This window comes from Trichechus manatus, unplaced genomic scaffold, assembly GCF_000243295.1.
Source record: "Trichechus manatus latirostris isolate Lorelei unplaced genomic scaffold, TriManLat1.0 scaffold00098, whole genome shotgun sequence".
Taxonomy (NCBI): domain Eukaryota; kingdom Metazoa; phylum Chordata; class Mammalia; order Sirenia; family Trichechidae; genus Trichechus; species Trichechus manatus.
In genome coordinates, this window is record NW_004444034.1 from 7927668 (window position 1) to 7952014 (window position 24347).

At 38.1% G+C, this 24347-nt stretch overlaps 1 long non-coding RNA gene across 1 annotated transcript; it reads right to left on the bottom strand.

Annotated features, from left to right (window-relative positions):
- Positions 1-1392: 1392 nt before the first annotated feature.
- LOC111821696 (uncharacterized) lies at positions 1393-12097 on the bottom strand. Its single transcript, XR_002825042.1, has 3 exons — positions 11969-12097; positions 3387-3449; positions 1393-1479 (listed from the first exon to the last, which is right to left on the bottom strand). It is a non-coding gene; the product is annotated as an uncharacterized LOC111821696 (long non-coding RNA).
- Positions 12098-24347: the final 12250 nt, after the last annotated feature.

Here is a 24347-nt window from a genome sequence, read left to right on the forward strand (position 1 = left end):
GTTTCCAAGGAGCAGCTGGTGGATTTGAACTGCTGACCTTTTGGTTAGCAGCCGAGCTCTTAACCACTGCGCCACCAGGGCTCCAATATTAATCATAGTAGCACTGAATTCAAAGAGTAATTTTACCAGAAGTAGATCAGGTGCTTTTGTACAATGGCCTGCAGGTGTGAATGTAGACAAGCCAACCTCTGCAGATACAGCTAAAAATGGGAATAGCCATAGATAAGAGGGAACCAATAAGACAATTTAAGTTACCCTTCTTATCTATGAAGGATGCCATCATGCCACCGCTTTTCTTCTCTTTGCCAAAATTTCTTTCAGTTAGGAATGAGGACAGTGAGTAGTAAGAAAGAACATTACATTGTATATCCAGATACACGTATGCTAGGCTTGGTTCTGCCACTAAGTAGCTGTGGGGCTGTAAGAGAGCCATTCCCCCTCAGATTATAACAAGATGATGATTAAGGCCCTATCCATTCTTAAATTCTATGATATTAGAAATTTCAGCTTCTGTAAATGGTAATTCTACTCTTGGGTTTGTGTAACCTAATCAAATATTAAGCCCATAAAAATCATCTATCCATATATACAATACATTTATACATACAAATGTATTAAACAGGCACTGAGTGCTTCTGCTTTGTAGCATTTGATGCAGTTGTAATATCTGATTGTTTTTGAAACTATCTGATCAATGTCTCACTTCTCCACTGGTCAAAATTTGATGAGAGCTGGGACCACATTCATTATAACACCAATGTTCCTTCTTTCCAGGATACTGTGATTGTTGTCATAAGGTGCCGTCGAGTTGGTTCTGACTCATAGCAACGCTATGTACAACGGAACTAAATACTGCCCAGTACCGTGTCATCCTCACAATCGTCGTTATGCTTGAGCCCATTGTTGCAGCCACTGTGTAAATCATCTCATTGAGGGTCTTCCTCTCTTTTGCTGACCCTCTACTTTACCAAGCATGGAAGAGACTGTGATTGGTCTTCCCCCAATTATTTTTTTTATTTCAAACCATCTACTGATGAGTTTTTAAATACATAAAACTCATAAGAATACTTGAATTATAGTGTTGCTTATATTTAATCAACAATATACAACTAAAATAGGGTTATTTACAAATAAACACATTCATTGCCATATAAATCTTTTATTCTTTTCTTCTAAATAAATCTCACATCACTTCAACTCAGCAAACACATCCTACTGGTTCATTGGAAGCTATGATCTTAGAGATCTCTGTCAGTATTAATTGTTTTTGCTACTATCTAACCCTGTTGTCCATATAACATTTTTCTTACCTTATATCCAATCTCTTCTCTTTTTCATAAAATTGCAAAGTGACTTTCATGTTCTTATCAATCAAGAAAAGAGATTTAATCTTCATAACATAAAAATACATGTGTTACGTACACAAAAGGAGAATATTTATCATTCTTCCAATTGTTCCACGCAATCTGGTTTTATATTCTGTAAATAACCAAAATCAAGATTACTGAATACATATTTCTTGGTGATTTAATAAAAAACATTTTATAATAACACAACTCTGCCATATGGTTTGCAAACCATATTTAAATACATTACCTCATTTGAGTCTTTGAGTTAGTCTGGAGCATAAAAAGGCAAATGTAATCCTCTTTTTACAGAAGGGGAAGGTGATGGAAGAGGGTGTAGAAGGATGAACTACAATATATCCCAGGATGCTAGGCCCCAATCCCATTTACATTTCCCACATCCTCCTACTTCCACATTTTGCTTTATATTTTTCATGCTTTTCTAATGTCAGCATCAACATCAGTACCTATTTTATACAAATCTTGTTATGTCAAATTTCTTTTATTTATTCAGTAAACATTAATGAGTTCCTACCATATGTGAGACTCTGAGCTAGATAATAGGGCTACAATGTCACATAAAAACAAATGTAGTCCCAGCTCTCATCAAATTTTGAGCCCTAGAAAAGTGATACATTAATCAAATAGTTACAAAATAGAACAACTTGGTCAAATGTTACAAAGCAGAAGCATCCAGTGCCACCAGACCTTGTACTTGGGAGATTTGACCTAGTCAGAGGGGTTGGGGAAGGCTTTCCTGAAAAAGTAACACTTGAGCTTAGGTCTGAACAATGAGTAAGAGTTTATCAGATGGGAAGGAAACATTTGCAAAGACCTTTAACAGGTGGAAGCGTGGTAAACCGACAGTAAGGAAAGAAGCCCAGCATGGATGGAATCAAGAGAGTGAGGGAGAGTACAATTTGAGATGAGACTTGAGGAGAAATAAGGGCCAGATTCTGCAATGTTATAGAATTTATGTCAAAGAGTTTTATCTTTAGCCAAAGAACAATGGATCGTATGATTCCATCTATATGAAATGTCCAGAATCGGCAAATCAGTAGAGACAAAGTAGATTAGTGGTTGTTAGGGGCTGGAGAAAGGGAGGAATGAGGAGTGAGTGCTAATGGGCACAGGGCTTCTTTGGGGGTGATAAAAATATTCTAAATTAGATAGTAGTAATGGCTCCCCAATTCTGTAAATATTTTTTTAAAAAACCCACTGAACTGTACACTTTTAAAAAGTGGTGAATTGTAGCTTTAAAAAACTGTTGTTAAAAAATAGCAAAAGGAAAGTATGAAGGATTTTAAAAAGGGAGGTTTTGTTGTTGTTGTTGCTGTTGTTCAGACTAGAGTTTTTACTTTACTGTGAAAAATGTATTCGAAAGTGGAGGCAGGAGACCCAAGTAAAAGAAATGTAGAAAGGAAAATCAATAGGCCTTAATGATAGATTGAGCATGGGAGCTAAATAAAAAGAAGATGCCAAAGAATAGTCCAGAGAATTTTGGCTTAAACAAGGATATAGAATATCATTACCTTTCATTGGCATTGTGGATATTGGAGCAGGATGAGATATTGAGAGGAAGGAGGTAAATATCAAGTTCATTCTTTTAATATGTTCAGTTTGAGGGTCCCTTGAGAGATGTCAAGAAAGAATTGTATATATGGATCTGGAATTCACAGTCAAGTTCTTAGTAAAGGGAAAATCTATAAGCCTTGTGCTTATTGATTAAAATAATAGTCATGGGTATAAATGAAACAACACGGGACAAGAATATAGGGTACGAAGAGAAGAGAGCCTAGGATCAATACGTGAGGAACTCCCAAACTTGTTGCCCAAGTACAAAGTACAAGTTGCAGTGAGAAAATAAACAGAAGCCATAGAGGTAGGGGAAAACCAGGAGAGTGTTCTGCCGGAGGCCAAGGAGAACATTTTCAAAAGAGGAATTTATCACATGTATAGAATATTTCTGATAAGTCAAACGAGATAAGGACCAAAAATACCTATTGTAATAAGTGTGGTAGACATCGTTGGTAACATTACCTGAAGCTGTTCCATTTGTGGAATGATTGTGCCCGATCCAGATTATGGTGGGATGTGAATGGGCTATGGGCAAAGAAAGAAAACCAGCAATAAAAAAGTTTGCCATATTTGTTGTTGTTTTGTTTTGTTTTGAACAGTTTGCCTGAGGAGCACAGACAGGAGATAGACCAATTGCTATGATATATGGTGGGGAGACTAATAGTTATTACTTATATTTTTATTTGAGTATTCTGGAGAATATTTTAAAGACAATGGAACATACTCAGTTGAGTGACAGAGGTTGAAACTACTCAAGGAAAAAAGGTTAATCCGTGGTATAAGTTTCTTGAGAAGATGGAAATGATAGAGCCCAAAGCCCAGATAGATGAAGAAAATTAGATCCTCCAAAGGAAAGAGGCCAAAGGCTAGAAGAACTGCAGATGTAAGACAACTTAGATGCGTGGTATCTGATATGAGGCCAGTCCCATCTGATCACTCAGTTTTGTCTCTAAGGTAGATATGAGAAAATCAGCTTAGGATAAGGGAGGTGGAAGGAAAGCAAAGGATAGTTTACCAAAGATTTGAGAATAATAGAGAGTAAACTGTTATATGGAGAGAGAATGAGGTAACCAGAAAAAAAAACAGATGGCATTGTTGAACATTGCTGAAGATTCCTCTTCCCACGCACTTTCTCCAGCACTGCTCAGCTACTGTGGTGTACGCGTGGCGTGGAGAATGCCGATAGTTGGTGTGTTTTTTTTGTAGGCTAAGGTTTTGCTTATATACAAAGACAGAAAGACACGGGAGTTTAAGGTAATGGGAAGAGTGTTAATAAATCATGAAATAACAACTAAAAAATAAGGAAGTATTTTTATTTTCCATTTATTGATTTTTTCCTATACCTAAAAATAAAATAATAATAATAATTTTAAAATGACAAGATCTGAAATGTTTCCTTTGTGGATTTTTTGTTTTGTATTTGTTTGTTTTTTTACAAAAAAGCCTACAAATGTCAATATATAGTCTGAGTTTTTGTTTAGGCTTAATGTCTTTGAACTTTAGACTTCTGAATTTAACGTATTACAAAGTAAAAAATATAGACAATATAGCTAAAAGATCACCATCAGGAGAGCTGAAGTCTAAACTCAACCTTCCAATAATTTATAACTTTTCTTTATCTGCTTTACGTAGCTGAAAGCTGACTACAAATGATTTCTGAGAACTCTTACTCATCCTTCAAGACTCAGCTTTTATGGAGCTGTCCCTGACTCCTCCTTGCTTGACTGCTTTTATTTAACCTCTCACAATACCAAACAGAAACCTCTATGACAGTCCTCACACTACTGTATTGCATTGTTGCTTACCTGGCTTCTCCACTAGATTCTGAGTTTTTTGAAGGCACACATATTTTCTTTTTGCATTTTACTCAGTATTGGCCTATATTAAGCCATCAATGAATATGTGTAGTTCGCAACTGAATGTTTAAATTTATTATCTGGGGAAAATGTTACGTTGGTAACCAAATGTAAAAATAATAATAACAAAAGATTCATTTGGGACTAAAAAAACAAGGCAAAACAAAACAAAAACAGCTCATTAATTCTACGCTAGAAAAACCTTAATGTTGTTTTTCCTGACTAAACAGAGAGGTATCTCCAATTCTCTAAAAAGCAAAGTTGTCACTTTGATAACTAAGGTGCGCCTGACCCTAGCCATGGTCTTTTCAATTGCCTCATATGCATGCTTAAACTGAACCATGAAAAAGGAAGACAGAAAAAGAATCGATGCATTCAAATTGTGGTGTTGCCAAATACTGAATATACCATGGACTGCCAGAAGAATTAACAAATCTGTCTTGGAAGAAGTACAGCCAGAATGCTCCTTAGAATCAAGGATGGCAAGGCTCCGGTTTGCTTCCTTTGGACCTGTCATTAGGAAAGACCAATTGCTGGGAAAAGAACATTATGTTTGGTAGACTAGAGTAAAACCCTAAAAGAGATAGACTGACACATTAGCCACAACAGTGAACTCCAACATACCAAAAATCATGAAGATGGTGCAGGACCAGGCAATGTTTTGTTCTGTTATACAAAAGGTCACCATAAGTTAGACCAACTCGATGGCAGCTAACAATGACAACATCTCTAACTCCACTGTATAATGTAAGTGCATGGCATTATTGTTATTGTGAGGTGCTGTTGAGTCAATTTCGACTCATAGTGACCCCAGGAGACAGAGGAGAACTGCTCCATAGGGTTTTCTAGGCTGTACTATAATCTTTATGGGAGCAGATTGCCAGGGCTTTCTCCCATGGAGCTGCTAGGTGGGTGCTAACAGCCAAATTTTCGGTTAGCAGCTGAGCACTAAATCATGGCACCACCAGGGCTCCTTAAGTGCATGACATAAATAGAGCTAAATGAAAAATACTAGCAATAGCGATAGTGGTAAAAGTAGAAACGTTTGCATAATAAAACTGAGCCTTAAATAAAATAAAGAAGGAATCTAAAGGGCCAGAGACAATATTTTCAGAGCTATATCAGCTATGGAAAAAGACAGCCAAGCCAGTGAGCAGAAATGCAATCCAAGAAAACTGAGGACGAGAGGACTTGTGAGTAAGCTTGCCAATAAGCAAGCATACCTGGGGAAAAAGTACAGAAATATCAGGAGTATAGACATAATTACACATACATATACACACCAAGGTTAACTATGCAATTAACGTACTTTTTAGGATATTTACATTGTTCTTTTAATTTGATACTTTTATTTCCAAAGTTCCAGGAGCTTGTGTAAAATCTACTCCAAGTAATCCATGACCTTGATGCTAAAGCAGAGACTGTATTAGATTAGATACATTCAACTGCAGGACACTTTCACAACTGTCATAGAGAACTTTTGATATAGCAGAGTAACTGAGTCTTACCCAAGCTCAACTAATAGTACTTTGGGAATAATACTTAATATTGGGGAGAACTTCAGGGACTGTTGCGGCATCACACACGGTTGCACATTTGCATACCCATTGCTATCAAGTTGATTCCGACTCATAGTGACCCTATAGGACAGAGTAGAATTGCCCCATACGGTTTCCAAGGAGCACTTGGTGGTTTCAAACTGCCGATCTTTTGGTTAGCAGCCGTAGCTCTTAACCACTACACCACTAGTGTTTCCATACATTTGCATTTGCATACTACCAGTAAAACCCAAAACTCATTTCAGTCAAGTTGATTCCAACTCATAGTAACCCAACAGGACAGAGTAGAACTGCCCCATAGGATTTCCAAGGCTGTGATGTTTATGGAAATAGACTACCACATCTTTCTTCTGCGAAGCAGCTGGTGGGTTTGAACCGCTGACCTTTTGGTTATCAGCTGAGCGCTTAACCACCACTGTGTCACTGGGGCTCCCTTTGCATACTACACACAAAGAATATTCTCTTCTGATAGATACTAACCCACAAACGTGTGCACAGACTTATACTTCTACTGATGTATATGACAGTATTTGAAATTTCTTTATAGCTGGACTGAAACTTTTACACTAACCATCCCTGCTTGAGCAGTCTTTGTCACTTGAAGCTTTCAAATTAAAAAATCTGTGATCTGCCTTTTAGAAAATCCATCATGTCCTTTTCCCTCACTTTAACCTTGTCTCAAAAGGTTCACAAATCACACATTCCAATAAGGACTTTGAAATTTCCCGTAAATCTAATCTTGCTATCTTTTCTTGGTTTCTTATTATTTCATATATTTATTTGCCTTATCTCTTTTGTCCTAGGGATCTGTAACATATCCGTACTCCTAGTAGCTTTATCCTTAGACCTTTTAGGAAAGCACAAATTTACTCTCTTAAACTTGCTCTTCGTATTTGGAAATTAATCAATAATGCTCCTATTTATATTCCTCCATCTCCCTTTCCATTTGCAAGGACGTGGCATAATAACATGTTGTAGATTTTTCTGTTATCCTGCAGCTGTAAGACTTTTTTTTTAATATAAAATCTTTGTATTTCATAATTTTTTCCTGTCTCCCATGCTGGGGATGTTTTGTTTCTAATATTCCTAGCCTACAGACACAGACACTCGATAATTTTCATTTCCTTCTCTTGTCTGACTTTGTCCAAATTTATTTGGATTATCCTTTCTTCTCCTATTTTTCCCAATACAGGAATATAAAAGTGAAGATACTTTCTTTTAGTTGATTTCCCATTTACGTGGAAAGTCTGGAAGGTTAACCCCCTAGAAGTAAACATTCTTAAGTTTTTGTTCCAATAAGCTCTCTTAGCTATCAGAATCATTGTGGTAACTTGAAAAATAGTTTTGTGGTGGCAGAATGATGCCAATCGGTCTTTCCTTCACTTGCCAGAGGCCCTACTGCTAGTCAGACATTGTAACTGTAATTTCAGGTGATGCCTGTCAGAGCAGCTATTGGACTGTTGCCCTCCACTTCCTCCAGTGGAAGAGTCAGTCGGAGAGAGAGGAAGAGCTACAAATCACTACTCCTACAATGTTCTCCACCGAAAAAAAAAATAAATAAAGTCAATTAGCAGGTAGTGTGGAGGAAATACTTCATGTTATTTACTCCATAGAAATTCAAACAGGTAAATCTAAGACTGAGAAGTGCTGCAACAAAAAATGTCATTTTGCTCTGTTTAACCGTAAACTTCTTACTCTTCTTAATTGGAGAACACTTTTCATATTTGTGCCCATGTGTAAAAACTATTAGCATTAGGTGAATCAAACATTAAGGAAGAATTCTCCAGAAACATTTAGGTTAAGAATCAGGGCAAATTTTTATTGCATCTGAGATTAACAGTCTTTAGACCACCACACAAACTTTTCTAGAACAAGGTTTTTCTCATGATGCTTTTCTCCTCAGACTTCTATAAGAACTTTTATTTATTCTATCGGTGCATTTTTCAAGGTACTCCATAAACTGCTTCCATTCTGTGTAAAATGTCAGATTCTGAAGTCAGCTGCAACAGTACTTCAACAAGGAACTGCTAGAAATTCAAGCCATGTTTGGAAGAGGGTGTGGAATGAGGGATATCATTGCTGATGTCAGGTGCATCTTGGCTGAAAGTAGAGAATACCACAAAGATGTTTACCTGTGTTTTATTGACTATGCAAAGGTATTTGACTGTGTGGATCATAACAAATTACGGATAAAATTGTGAATAATGGGAATTCCAGAATGCTTAAATGTGCTCCTAAGGAACTTATATGCAGACCAACAGGCAGTCATTCAAACAGACAGGCCAACAGGCAGTCATTCAAACAGAACAAGGGGATACTACATGGTTTAAAATCAGAAAAGGTGTACATTAGGCTCATATAGTTTCATCATACTTACCGATCTGTATGCTAAGCAAATAATCTGAGAAGCTGGACTAAAAGGAGAAGAACATGGTATCAGGAGTGGAGGAAGATTCATAAACAACCTGCGATATACAGATGACACAACCTTGCTTGCTGAAAGTGAAGAGGACTTGAAGCACCTACTGATGAAGATCAAAGACCACAGCCTTCAGTATGGATTACACCTCAGCATAAAGAAAACAAAAATCCTCACAACTGGACCAATAAGTAACATTATGATAAATGGAGAAAAGATTGAAGTTGTCAAGGATTTCATTTTACTTGGATCCACAATCAATGCCCATGCAAGCAGCAGTCAAGAAATCAAACACATTGCATTGGGCAAATGTGCTGCAAAAGACCTCTTTAAAGTGTTCAAAAGAAAAGATGTCACTCTGAGGACTAAGATGCACCTGACCCAAGCCATGGTATTTTTAATTGCCTCACATGCATATGAAAGCTGAACAATGACTAAGGAAGACATAAGAAGAATTGATGCCTTTGAATTATGGTATTGGAGAAGAATATTGAATATACCATGGATTGCCAGAAGAATGAAAAATCTGTCTTGGAGGCAGTACAGCCAGAATGCTCCTTAGAAGCAAAGATGGTGACACTTTGTCTCACATACTTTGGACATGTTATCAGGATGGACCAGTGCCTCCAGAAGGGCATCATGCTTGGTAAAGTAGAGGGTCAGCAAAAGAGAGGAAGACCCTCATTGAGATGGATTAACACAGTGGCTGCAATGATGGGCTCAAGCATAGCAATGATTATGAGGATGGAGCAGGACTGGGCAGCATTTTGTTCTGTTGTACATAGGGTCGCTATGAGTCAGAACTGACTTGACAACACCTAACAACAATAACAAAGTCAGCTGAACGGTGTTCAAATTCCAGCCCTGTTGTTTCTCAGCTATTGGTCAGTTAACTTAACCTCTTTTAGCCTCAATCTTATCATCTGTAGAAGTGAGATCAGGTGTCCCCTAACATCAGCACAACCCAGGGTAGGAAAAAGTGAGGGCCCACACACCATGTGTCTAATATTTGGAAGTTATCAAGTAAGCCGTGCCCCTACCTGACCTACTTTCCCACCCAGGCTTCCCCCACCCTCAAGCTTGCTCACCTGCGTTATGCTCACCACCCACAGGCCAGAGAATCGTGCTCTCCCTAGATCTGCCTCTGCCCCCTACATGCCTGGGTGGGAGCACACATCTGCTGTGGCAGGGTAGGGCAGAAGCATCCAAGCCTCCTGGATGATGACTGGAGTGCCAGAGGGTTATCCCTCTGACTCAGGAATTCCAGACAACTCTAAGCACCTACCAAAACTAGAACATCCAAGGAGAAGGGATGAGGCAGAGAGAAAGAGAAGAGTTATTCAGAGATACTGGTATGCTTTGTTACCCACTTCGCTGATTTGGGACAGCCAAATGAAAACAAAAGCACCCATTCTTTCTCTGATTACCCAGGACAGAAACTGTGACATTCTCTCTCTCTCTCTCTTTCTGTGCCCAGCATCCTCTGGCCTGGTACATAGTTCTTGTTCATTCAAATGAATTCTAAACTTGAAAACAAACCAAGAAAAAAAAAGGAAGGAGAAGGAGAAAAAGAAAGAGGAAGAGGAGAAGGAGAAGGAGGAGCAGGAGGAAGAGGAGAAAAGAAAAACTTAGATTGTGTTCCAGCATTTGCAGAACACTTAAAGGCTCAGAGCACTGGATAGGGACCCTCTTGCTCAGGTCTTAATGATTGAGATAATTGTACCTACCTCAGAATTACATGGGGATTAAATACGATAATGACTTGAACTATCATGCCCTTATAAAAATCAGGAGGGACTCTCTTCCCTAAGATAGGCCTCTAATATTTGTCGGGAAAAATAAATAAATAAATAAGAAGCAGTATTTTTAGAACACAAAAACCTGGAGACCAGGCATAGGGTTATTCCACTGTCCAAATATTTCAACACATTCAGACATCATAGCAATATTTTACATTTTTGCTTGAAAAATGAGCTGCTTTCTCATATATTCAAGCATAATTAAATTCCCTAATTTTTGGAGGTAGCCACTGAGGGCTCAGCCTTTAATTGGTTGTCTGCTTTGAGATAATAGGGAAGGATAGACCCTTCTTAATCTCTCTTTGAAATGATTGGCAGAGATAGCATCCAATCAAACTTAATTATATCATAAGGAATGTCGTTAAAGGACAGATCCCTCTCTGATCTTTCATAGCCACATTAGTTAAACCGTAGCTTGGCCCAATTTTCAAAGTGAAACTTTACAAGCATCCCGTCTTCCAGTTGCATCAATAATGCAAAATTTATCTTTCTGAGAAAGGAGTACACAGATCTTGGTGGGGCCAATTTTAGATTCAATGTGTTAATCTTACATGAGAAGAAAAACTGACTGTATTGGGAGAGTTGCAGCACTTAAGGCTTCTAAAAGGGAATTTGATCAAGGATATCCCAGAGCAAATGGATCAACCTTATCTGGTATATATACATTGTTATTTTTCTTACCTACTAGTATCCTCACACACAGTATCCAGTTCAGTCTGGCCATCTGCTCTTTGCGTCCTCTAAATTCCCTAAACCTTTATCCATTCTTGGAGATGTCCTCTCATGCAAACTGTGCAAGTTAAGTGACCTTGGACAAAAATACTTTATCTCTCTTCCTTTGGTCTCTAATTTTTTTTAATGTCATATGTGCATATTTTGCCTTGCCATTGAGATCATTAATTACGCTTGAGAGTAAAGAACAAACATCAAATGACTTTGTAACTCTCCACAGTGCCTAGCATAGTGCTAATGGCTTTGCTCGACCGTAGGAGAGTTAATTATTACCTGATGGACCTCAGAGGGAGCCCTGGTGGTGCAGTGGTTAAGAGCTTGTCTGCTAACAAAAAGGTCGGCAGCTTGAATCTACCAGCTGTTCCTTGGAAACCCTATAAGGCAGTTCTACTCTGTCCTACAGGGTCGCCATGAGTAGGAATTGACTCGATGGCAGTGAGTTTTTTTTTTTTTTTTGGACCTCAAAGGCGAACACCCAGCCTAATCCACACTTTAATTACTAGAGTAAGGTTAGATAATTTAGCTGGCTGTTTGAGCACTGTTCTGTCCAACATGCTGTCAGACACCCTGCAAATACAGACATATGGACTAGGTAATGTGAACTCTCAACTAATTAAGGGGTTTAGTGTGTATGTGTTCCGATGATGAATAATTAACAGTAGCAATTCAGAAGACTCACCCACGCTAATGCGGCAGGAGCCTCAGCTGTATTTGATTTCCCTTCAGTGTTTCCTTCAAAGCATTCACAGACCAGCCACCATCCTTTACACTGTGTTTATAGGTATGTCATGTCTGGAGCCTCTGAGGTAGAAATTATGACAGTTGTTCTAGAAGCTGTGATAGATAATTAAAAAATAATTAACAAGAATAATTAGCATGGTGCCAAGGGAGGAGAGCTTTTATTTCATCAGCTAGTTTGATGTGAGATTAAGTATGTACAGAAAACAGCTTAAAAAGTACCTTTATATGGCAATATGGAAGAAACGATGGTTTTTCATTTTTGTCTTCTTTTCCTGCTTTTCCCTCCCACTAGCCGTCAGCGAGAAGTGGTTGCTGTGATCCTTGATCCCTTTTGAAAAATGCCATCCAGCATCACTCGCAGCGTGTCTCCATTTGACTGAAGACATAACTGCACAGCTCAAATGAAAACACAGAAGTGGAACATCAGGATCTGTCAGCATAACGCTCCTGGGGGTTGAGTATGAGGTGATTACCTTGGCACCAGCTAAGGCGAAAAGAAAGAAAAAGGCAGAGGCAGTAAACAGCAATAGGATTTTTACTTCTTGCTGCTTGTCGGGTTTTACTTTCCTAAGAGCAAGACGAAACTATTCTGGTTAAAAAAAAAAAAAACAAACAGAAATGCTAACCCTCATTTTCAGTCAATAAGGTGTTCCCAGCACTGATTGTTTTATAATTGGACAAGACAGCATACAATTTTATCCAGTAATTTCCCTGTTACAGGGGAGCTATACACACTCAGGAAGGGTCCCCTGCTGAGAAAAACCCCTAGTTAAACAAGTCAGTCAGCCAGGAAGAGCAAACACTTTGCAGTCAGACAGACCCAGACTGGAATACTGGCCCCCATTACATACTAGTACTAGTTGGGTGGCCTTGGACAAAATACTTTCTCTCTCTGAATTGAGATTAGTTCCTCAGTAAAATGCCAATAATAATACCTACCTCGCCTGTTATTTGTATTATCATTTATTTGAATGCTACTATTATTGACACAATCACTATTATTATTATCATGTTACTTAACCCCTCTGAACACTGTTTCCTCATCTGCAAAATGTAGGTAATACTTATCTCATAGGTATATTATGAAAATAAATGAGGCCCTCAAGAAAAGCTACCTCCCCAGGCTGTATCGTTTATCAACACCCACTGAGTGAAAAACTACGGAAATTTAGAAGGTAACTGAATTCTTGAATTCCGTTTATCAAAGGAAAAAAATACATCTAAACATATGATATAGATATAGACATCAATATAAACAAATTCTCAAATTCTTCCATGTCCAAAAATACTAATACTAAACATTCCAGCTCAGGTGATGTCATTGAACTTTTATTACAAAGCCTGAAACATAATACTCAAATAATTATTGACCAAGCAAATGAACAACAAAAGCCTCTGAAATAGAAGAGAATGAAAAAAGTTCGTGCATGATAAAATATTTTCAGAGGAACACAGAGTTAGGCAGACTGACTGCCTCCAGAAACTGAGTGTTCCCCATCATTCATTCCAATTCTGCCTGAGCTTCTCCCTTTCAAAACATCCACAAGTGTTAGATAAAAGAGAGCTAACAGTTGGAGGACATTAAAGCTGATTATCAATAGATTGCATTAACGTGTAAAGCAGTTAGAAACCACTGAAGAGTATTAACAGGATGGGCTCACACTTGTGTACCAATCATAATTCTAAATCTGTGAAAGTCAACTCCATCTTCAGCCAGCCTTAGACCTTGTGATGAATGGCTTCAAATACTGTCAATACCCTTCACCTCGTGCTCCCTTCACCTGACGAAACTTCAGCACTGCACCTGCCCCACTAAACAGCTACCTCCTGCTTTCCTTGTCCACTATGGCCCAGTGCTATGGCAGAGCAGTCCTCTATTGACGTCCCTACAAACTGATGATTTCCTATCTCATATGATCCTTAATGCTGCCAAGTAGTCCCTCTGCCTGTCCACACTTAGCTCTAGCTCCCACTTTCCTCAGCTGTTATTCCAAAATCTCATTTAAGCGCCATCTGCCACCACTTTCCTCATGATTCTTAGAAGATGATACTGCTTCTTACTTCACAAGTTGTTTACCAGTGAGAATTCCCTCAGTTTCATTTGCCTGCCCTGATATCCTAGATATTCCTACTATTATCCCCTCTACCCTCCTGCCTCATATTGGAGTGTCTCTTCTCTGTCCAAGGTAATCTTTCAACTGGTATCCCACTCCCAGGGAAATTACTCCATCAATTGTCTCCTCTTTCTCTTGTATTTCAATCTTTTCATGTTCACTTGTTGTACATAAATATATTCAAATCCCTCCCATTAAAAAAAAAGTCTCAAACCTAAAATTCCTTATCTTAATGTATATTATAAACATTGCTTTCTAGAAATATTGTGCCATTTTAAGAATGGATATTCTTAAATATAAAACTGACAAGCTAATCTCATGCTTAAAATTAGTCAGTGCATCTTTATTGAATAAAATATAAACTCCTTAATATAGCAGACTAAGTTCCTCAGTATCTGTCCTCTACTCATACTGAACTGCTTTGTTTGACATTCTCTATCAACACTCTGCTTTTGTAATATGTTTTTCTCTTTCTGGAATATAACCCAGGTTATAAAACAGTGGTCTGGGGCAGTTCTTCTAAGGAGACAGTGGGTAAGGCAGCAATCTGAGGCTTGGTATAGTCACTGTAGCTGTAAAAGAGCTTTAAAGTTATAGGCAATGGTTATTACTAAAGCTTGGTAAACAGGCGAGTAATACTAGTTTTAAATGTTAGATAGATTGCTCCATATGAGACGACATTTAAAGGGATCAATGATGCAGAAAAGGAAAACCAGTTACAAGTCAGCAAAGGTTAAGTGAGAACTGATGGGGGCCTGAAATAGAGTCATAGCACTTGACATGTGTGCCACAAGAGGCACAAGGAGAATAACACCGAGGTCAGAGATAAAACAGGAGAATACATTGTCACAGAAAACAAGATTGAAGAGTCAAGAGAGAGGGCCGATGATCATGGTATCAAATGCCCTAGAGAAGGTAACATAGGAACCAAATATGTGTCCATTGCATTTGATAATTACAGAATCATTTAACCTAAACAACTGTAGCTATAATAGAGTAGAAAGAACAAAAACAAGAATGCAGAGAGTTGAGGAGTGAATAGGAGTGAGTGGAGAGTACTCTTCAAGATAAATAGAAGGGAAGATAAATAGATGGGTCAACAACATGATTGATGTAACTGAGCTCACTGAACTGTATACATGAAAATTGTTGAATTGGCAATTGTTGTGTTGTCTGTATTTTTGCAACAATTAAAAAAAAGCAAAGATGAAACTTTGATGACTAAGTTACACCTGAACCTAGCCATAGTCTTTTCATGCTTTATATGTATGCAAAAGCTGGACAATGAAAAATGAAGACAGAAGAATTGAAGTATTTGGATTGTGGTGTTGGCAAAGAATATTGAATATACCATGGACTGCCAGAAGAATGAACAAATCAGTCTTAGATGAAATAAAACTGGAATGATCCTTAGAAGAGAGGATGGTGAATTTCTTTTGTCTTGCTTTGGACTTGTCATCAAGAAAGACTAATCCCTAGAAAAGGACATCACATTTGGTAAAAGAGAGGGTCAACAAAAGTAAGGAAAACCTTCAATGAAATAGATTGGCAATAGCCACAACGATGGACTCAAACATCAAAGACTGTGAAGATGGCACAGGATAGGTAACATTTCGTTCTGTTATACATAAGGTCACCATGAGCTGGAGACTACTCCAAGGCAACTAACAAAAACAAATGAACAAACAAAGAAGCTCTGTAATGTCAAAGGACTGGTGAGGGTGAGAAAGATAATTGCATATTTATTGGCTGAAGGAGAGGCTGGAAAACTTGTTCTTAAAGAGTGAAATAGTAACTATTTTAGGCTTGGGGACCATAAAATCTCTGTTGCAACTATTCAGCTCTGCTGTTATAGCACAAAAGCAGCCAGATACAATATGTAAACCAATAGGTATAGCTGGGTTCTCATAAAACTTTATTTACCAAAAAAAAGTGGCAGTGGGCCCTCTGGCATAGTTTGCTGACCCATAATTGTCCAGGCCAGCAGAGGGGATGGGATCCAGGAATAGTTTAGCCTTGAACAAGAGGAAAAGCAAATGACTGTGTACACTTGTCAATACAGAATGGATTAACATTAACTAAAAACTTGAGCATTTAGTTAAAATATCAATTCAGTGTTTTAAAATTATGAAGAATTGTAATTAATTTAAAAGTGAACCCAGTTGTTTCTAAAATAATTATTTATAAGACTTTAAAGAAGGAACTATTTATTTAGTTGTGTTGAAATGATTTGGATATTTTAAAGTCTAAACCAGATCCATCTAGCATCAACTCTTGGAAATTCTGAAATAGCACTAATAATAGCAGAAAGGACCTTCCCCTTACATGCTGCCTAAACTTGATAGAACAGAAAGTCATCACTCCCTGCACTAAAAGGAAGGTCTGATTTTAAAAGGACCACATTATCCTCTTTCAAACCTGGATCTACAGATACCTTACTTGAAAAGCTGATTGTGGCATCCTGGCTTATTTCCATGACTAAAGCATTGTGATTAAGTTCCTATAGGCTTTAGATAATCACTTAAGCTTTTTGATTCTTATAATCAGGTCAGAGCTTCAATCAAGAATCTCTCCTAACACTAATGATTGCATAAAGAATCTGGGCAGGATAGCACCTGAAAACAAGAACTTCAGTTTGCTGAGCAGAAGCCTTAAGCTAGTTTCCTCGCTATAGCTCAAACAATTTGGCAACAAGGGCATGCATGATATGGACACTCAGATGCTAATGCACGATGGGCAAGAGCATATTTGTTGGGAAAAGTGGAGTAGCTCTATACTCATTTTATTTTCTAATGATCGCAATTGTCTTTCATTGAGACAGATACACTTACCACCCTCATCATAGTTAAGTTGTCTGAGCCTTAGTAGCATTTCTGACCCAACCAAAATTTGCTAGGTGAGTTATTTTGCCAACTTAAATCACTTAAATAATATCATTAATTCCTCTTAAAAGCTCTTCTCACAAGGAAACTTTTCTTTCTTCTCTATAAAAACAAAGAAAAAGTGAAAACTGGTTTGATAGCAGTGCTCTTTGCCCACCTACCCATTCACCCACCCACTAAGAATGTCTTATCTGGGACAGAGGAGGAGGGTGGTGAATATTTGGCGGCAAAGATCAGTGATGTTAGAGTTAAAAAATGTTCTAGTGCCTGTCAGGAAGACATCGAAGATATTAACTCCTAAGACTGTTCTGCTGAATGGCTCTGGGGAAAAGCTGTAGACAGCCTTTCTAGTCTGTGAATGGAAGAAAAATGGAAATGGAAGAAAAATGTATTAGGAAGCAAAGAGGAGAGAGGTGTGGGAGGAACAGGTAAACAACAAATAAATCTCTTGGTAGTGTTTTGGATTGATAGATAGCACTTCATCCTAGAGCATTTCTCAAAATCCCACACATGCAGTTTCACCAAAGAAATGTAAAACCTTAGGGAATGGAAGAAAAACAGAAAAAATAGCAAGGAATCTAATGGTGAAAGGGACTAAAAGAAAATGGGGTACTTTGGACCAATTTCTGTAGTGTCAGAACAACGTTACAGAAAGCACCATGAGCTCTTGAATTCCCATGGGGACCAGGTAAAACCTCATTTTTTACGGTCTCATCCTTCCAGTACTCCATTTGGTTGGTTTAAAAGTTGAGTCACAGCCCTGCTGGGAATAGAATCTGTCCCAGAAAAGCATGCTATAACAAACTTTACAGCCAGTCCACTAAATCACATGCTGGGAAAAACTTGACTTACTCTAAAGCTGTGTTTCCTCCGTGCTCAGAATCTGAACCTGTCTCCAAGCATCCACTTTATGGTGAGTTCTCTCCCTAAAATGCTCTGCAGAAGCAGGAAGCCCTGAAGCCTTTAAAGCATTTTTATAGTACATGCTACAAGGGGATAAGATACCAAAATCACAGCTGAAAACTAAAACCTTGACTGCAACCAAAATAGCTTGTTCATTCCCACCTACAAACTTTCATATGGCATCTCTGGATGCGGCTCCATATTTTTGGTATACCTAATAGCTTACATTTCTAAGCCACTTATATCTCACCCGAGTGTTTTTACATCACATTTATATTCTTTATCTCCTTCAAGAGTTGCCATCCTTATGTATGATCTATGCTTTGAAGATTATTCAAGCATATAACCACAAGACAAAACGTTTCTCTTCCTCCCTCACTTTTTTTGAGACTCAAGCACACTTCAAATTCCTTGGAATTAGCACAGGATTTTTCACATGTAAACCAAGAACTAATTAAGTATCTTGGCTACCACCACTTTCTGTCATCTTGCTTTAGGTCTCAATTGTTTATGTGTTTTGTATCTACCAACATCAAAAGTCATAAATATGCTGCCTTAATTCTCCAAAGGCATGGCCACCATCACTGCTGCCGCCAGCCATATGCACTGCTCTCAGTTGCTCTTGCCTGAGAGAAATTACGCTGATGTCCATACCAAGACTTCTGACGTTTAACATTAGAGCCACTTGACCAACTCGGCCACTGTTGTAACCTACTTTACTGTCTCCAGTACTAAAGATGCCCTTGCTAACTGGCATTACCAAGGCAGCAACAATTGCAGCCAATACTGTGGCCAATGCTGGCATTAGTACTACCACCCATGGGGTCAAATGCTGATTTTTCGTCATGGCTCTGGCAGTTACATCAATGAGAAGTTTACTTTTAACCCTTGACAGTTTTTTTATTGCATCCCTTTCACAGTAGAATCATCAATGGTGGACTGATGGGTGGCAGTAACACCAACCTAGTCACTCTAGTCAGACTTCAAGGACACATCTTTGAGAACACTTTCTCACTCTCACATCCAAAGTGTCACCAAAGTTGTTGACTACTTCCAAATGATATCCCAAATCCAACCATTTCCCTCCATTTCTATTCCTACTACTCTCATCCAAGTCATGATCTTCTTTAGTCTAGACTCCTGCAAAAACTTCTGAATTGGTCTCCCTGCTTCCATTCTCATCTTCCTAAAGTAAATATATTCTCAACTTGTCAGAGAGAGAATTTTATAAATATAGCTCAGACCATATTGCTCCCATGTTTAGAGGCTTCCGATATTTCCCCACCTTACTCTAACTTACAAAGCTCTACATGATGTACCCCTGCTAACCTCTCCCTCCTCACTTCACACCATTCTTGACTTCATCATCACATCTTCAGCCACTTTGGCCTTCTTTCTTTTCCTCAAATATATCAAATTCATTCCATCCTGGGAGTCTTTGTATTACCTATTTCCTTTTGCTTGAAACTCCCTCCCCTCCTGGCCCCCAATATTTATGTATCTTCTTCATTCTTGGTATTCAGATATCAGCTTAGATAATTCTTCCCTAACCATCCAATCCAGTTAAGCTTCCGGTTTCGTTTTTTTTTTTTTTTTTTTTTTTTTAATTCACTGGAAAGCGCTTATCAATCTCTGATCTTTTCTTATCTTACTGTTCATTTGTTTGATGTTTACATCAAATTTTCCCCAATAGACCTTGGTGTCATCAAGAGTATCCCCTAACTTGCTGGACTTATGGCTCAGACTGTGAAATAAATTCTTCAACCATAAAGTCTGTAGGATCATATCAACAATCTGTTTCACAGAAAAATAGCACCCTGATGCCTCAAAAATTCAGAACTATAATTAATATGCCTAGGCCTGGTTAATATTAAAACTCAAAATTTGAATCAAAGTTAAAATATCTGCCTAGCTCAGACCTCCTGAAGACATCAATTCTACAGTAGGAAAAGGAGGCATAAGCAGATTCTTTGTTCGTTAGCTCCCTTCCACCATCACCATTCCTCCCACTATCTCCTTCTAGCTTCAGCTTCCAGCCCTTCCTTTGTTGGGGAAAAGAGTAAAGAAAAAAAATAAAGGTTAAAAATATTCCAAGACTGACACTAGTGTCATCTGGCATTGGTTTTCTCTGGCCCTGGCAGAGATTTAAAGTTCTCTCTTTCACCCCAGGTACTTCAACTGATTATTCAAAACCACAGCCACCTCCATCTCTGGAAATCTCTCACCTGAAGTTCCCTAACATAAGTATTCTCTTTCCTGCTTTGGTCGTAGTCCTAGGTGGTAGGCCTCCAATCAGATTCTTTCTATTGTGGTGTCCTAATTCCCACAGAGATCCCTTAAGCTTCTCCCAGATGGGCTCCAGGTGGTCATCTTGGGTATCAAGTAGTTTGTCCTGTAGGATTTTAATCTTAAGTATAAATAAAGAAATGCTCAAGTTTGTCATGTATATATTTGTTTAGTTTACTGCAAGGTAGTCATGGTAAGGCACACTAGTAAGACCTCACAACATTCATGTAGAACTGGAGAATCAGAATTAACAATTACAACATTAGTTCAGTGGTTAGAGTCCAAATCTTTAGAAATCAGCCATTTACCTTTTATGTATGGTCTCGAGAGGAAGGCTTGTCCACGGCTCAAACTCAGAGGAAGTCCCTTGTAGCTAGAGTCTGAGATCAGTGGAAGCTGACAGAATCTCAGTCCAGAGTCTCAGGCTTCAGAGAGAATCAAACTCTAGAGGGAGGTTCCATCTCTGCCTTCTCTCAGTGAGTCGACAGAAATTCAGGTTGTATATGTGAATTTTTCACCTTGGCTTCACACAAAAAGGGCCAGTATGACGTCTAAGATGAGTATATCTTCTCTCCAGGGTTGGAGATTAGACAAATGCTGCATCTAGTCTTCAAGGTTAGAGATTAGGGAGGTTGTTTAGACTTATGTCTCAAGGCTAGTTTACAAAGATTAACCATGTTATGTCTTCTTTTATCACAGTATGCACAGTCAATGTCAACTTCAAGTTTGTTCACATTATTTACATATTTCACATGCTTCTAAGCTCAGAAGTTTTCTAAATAACTAATGACTTACAGGTTTCTAATAATTTATTGTTAATATTAGAGAACCTCACAAAGGTAGGCATTTCTATTCTGAGTTCATATTATGAGTGCTTATTCATATGTATTTTGAAAGCATAATAATGACATAGCTTATGTGATTTGAGAACATCATAGAAAGATACAGAACATAGTTCTATACAACTTGCTCTCTCTCTCTGACACTGGGATGAGGGTAGTAAGTTATTGGTCATGGTTCTCACCACCTCTTTCACATGTACTACTTAGAGGGTCTAGCACCTTACTTTAACATGTGAGGTACTTGAAATTTCTTATTGTGAGACTTAGCCAAAGCTAATTTTACCTACATTTACACTCATTCAAATACACATAATTCTATTAGTGTCAGTCCTTCTTTTCTATGAAACATTTTCCACATAGGATTAGTGTATCACTTTTCATAGATCTGTTTAGGCAATGAGGAGAATAGAGAATATTCAGAGTGAATACATATTGAGAAGTAGTTTAGCCTTGTAAATAGTCACTCACGTGGCAAATACAAATTAATGAAATTTCAGAAAAGAATGTTATTTGGTTCATTTGGCAATGAATGTCACTCCATGAGTCCATGAAGAAGAGTAAACTTTTTATAAGCACTTCAACAATCTTGTTTTCAAGGTTTGTTATACACTTCTTGGGAGTAGAGAGGTGATATTAGCATTTAGCTAAAAGTTAAGAATGAACTGTTAAAGACACTCAACCCACCATTTTGATAGATCTTGACTTGCTTGTTTACGCCATTTGTAATCATACACAGACTCACAAAGCCAGCCTGGTGAGGGACTCTACCAATCCCCAAATTCTCACATCCAGAGAAACCCAGAGTCTTCCAATAAAAAGTCTGCATTAACCCTCGACACTTCAGAGGATTGGCCAGAGAAACATTAAATTTTAGTGCCAGAATTAATGCCAGGTTACAGTCGCGCGGGTATTATCCTTAGTGAATTATGAGGCCATGTAGCACAGTAAATAAGACTGCTCTTCCTTTGGGCCAGTTGCAAATTCTTAATTCTTTGCCTCTCATGACATGTCTTTCTGGGATGGGGCAGGCAGTGAAGGCAAAAAAAAAAAAAAAAGCATCTAAAAACTCCCTTGATGTAAATCCCAGGTATTCTCTTTCTTCCTCAACTCAGCCTAGATTACCATTATGGAGAAAAGTCAGACTTGCTAATTCAACAAAAATCCTAACAAAGAGAAACTAGCTCATAGCCTCTGACAAATTATAATAAACAAATTCATAATAAAGGTCATCTACCCCACACAAAACCAAATCCACTGCCATGGAGTCGATTGCAAGTCATAGCTACCCTATAGGACAGAGTAGAATTGCCCCATAGGATTTCCAAGACTGTAATCTTTAGAGAAGCAGATTGCCACATCTTTCTCTTCATGGTTGGTGGGTTTGAACCACTGACATTTCAGTTAGCTGAGAGCTTTAACCATTATGCCACCAGGACTCCTTACCCCACACAAGGAAGTGAAAATCTGAAAGAAATTGTACCTAGCATTAAAATAATAATAACATCTGATAGAACTTAAGTTTATAAAATTTTAAAAGCAATCTCTCATGGTGGGTAGTGGCTTTCCTACTTATTAGCTGTGTGTTGTTGAATCTAGGTTTTCCTCAGCTGTAAACTAGTATCCAGTAGCCATCAAGTCGATTCTGACTCATGGCAACCCCATGTGTGTCACAGTAGAACTGTGCTCCACAGGGTTTTCAATGGCTGAATTTTTGGAAGTAGATCACCAAGCCTTTCTTCCAAGGTGCGTCTGGGTAGACTCAAACTTTTAACGTTTTGGTTAGCAGCTGAGCATGTTAACAGTTTGCACTACCCAGAGACTCCAAAATAGGACGGTACTATTTAATATTTACGGTTGATTCAAAATTTGAATGATTTAAGATATAATGATTTGAGATTAGGTTTTAGAATGCAGATGGATTTGATAGGCCAGCAAAATTTACCTTTTGGTCAAAAGATTTTTTTTTAACCTTGTTTCAAGTCTAGTTAACTTATTCTGCTACCATTCAGAGACGCTATGTGAATGTGTCTTGTTTAGAATATCGGCACAAAGGAGGTTCTATAATTTCACTTAATAATTCCTGTAGTTGTTTTACATCTGAGCCATGACCTCTATATAAACATCCTCTAGACCATAGAGGATATAAGATCCTCTTGACTCAATCTCACATCTCAAGAAAATGACCTGATGAAACAATAGCATGTTTAACACTTCTTGCTTCCAGCAACAGAAATGACAGTCTTTTTTATATGATGATTTTTATGTGAAATACTAATATCCCTTCTCACGGGTAAAATGAAATACATTTTTTGTGTGTGTGTTTAATACCTCCTTTAGAATAAGAGGAGAGGGAAAAAGAAAAATCAATACTTTAGACTAATTTGCTAAATAACTTCCAGCTGTCTAGGAGAAACAGCCCTGGAGGCCAACCCCTTCACCTGGCATGTTCAGAAACTCTTTGCAAATTACTGTGGTTATGAACCAGTGTGCCCTAGTCTGCTGGCTGTGGAGCTCTAAAGAGATCAGCCACAAAGGCACTGATGAGGAAGAAGTTCCTGGAGGACAGTTAAGCCTTTGCCATGTTGTTAATAAGCATTTTCATATGAAGTGACTGGAGAGCATGCAACAATGTCTACAAGCCCCAGTAAGCTGTCAAACATTAAGCCCACATGGGTGAACTCACCCTGTTTACCTTGCTTGATATAAAGCCAGACGAGGGCCAGGCAGCAGCCATAAATTCAAATAAGCTTTTAAAACCATCTCAATTGATCACTACATAAAAAGACACAGAGCAATTGTATAATCACCTCACATACAGGTAACTAAATATATTGCCCTTTCTAAATTCACTGATGTAAAACACAGAGCTTTTTCTCCCCAGCTAATGGTTGAGAGCAGCTTTATATTGCTTTCTTGTGAACTTAATACCCAGCAAATAAATGACAGTCGTGGAAGCAGTCCTTGGGTCAGACGGTACTGTAGATACAAAGAAACCTGCTTATGGTAAAATAACTATTACAAGTGAAGCAGAATTAAAGCCTTGGTTGCGCTTGTCTCTTATATGTATGTTAAATTTTTCTGTGAAGGTCAAAGAAAACAAGATTGTCTCTTCAATTGCTTGTCCTCTTATGCCATATTAAAATATATGAACTTGATTCACAAAGTGACATAACAAATTGGGGCAATGACACGTGGAACATTTATGAATTCACAAAGTATTAATTAACACCTGAATCTGCATACAAAGGGGGAGATACATGGCAATTGGGAAGAAAAATAATCATCCTACC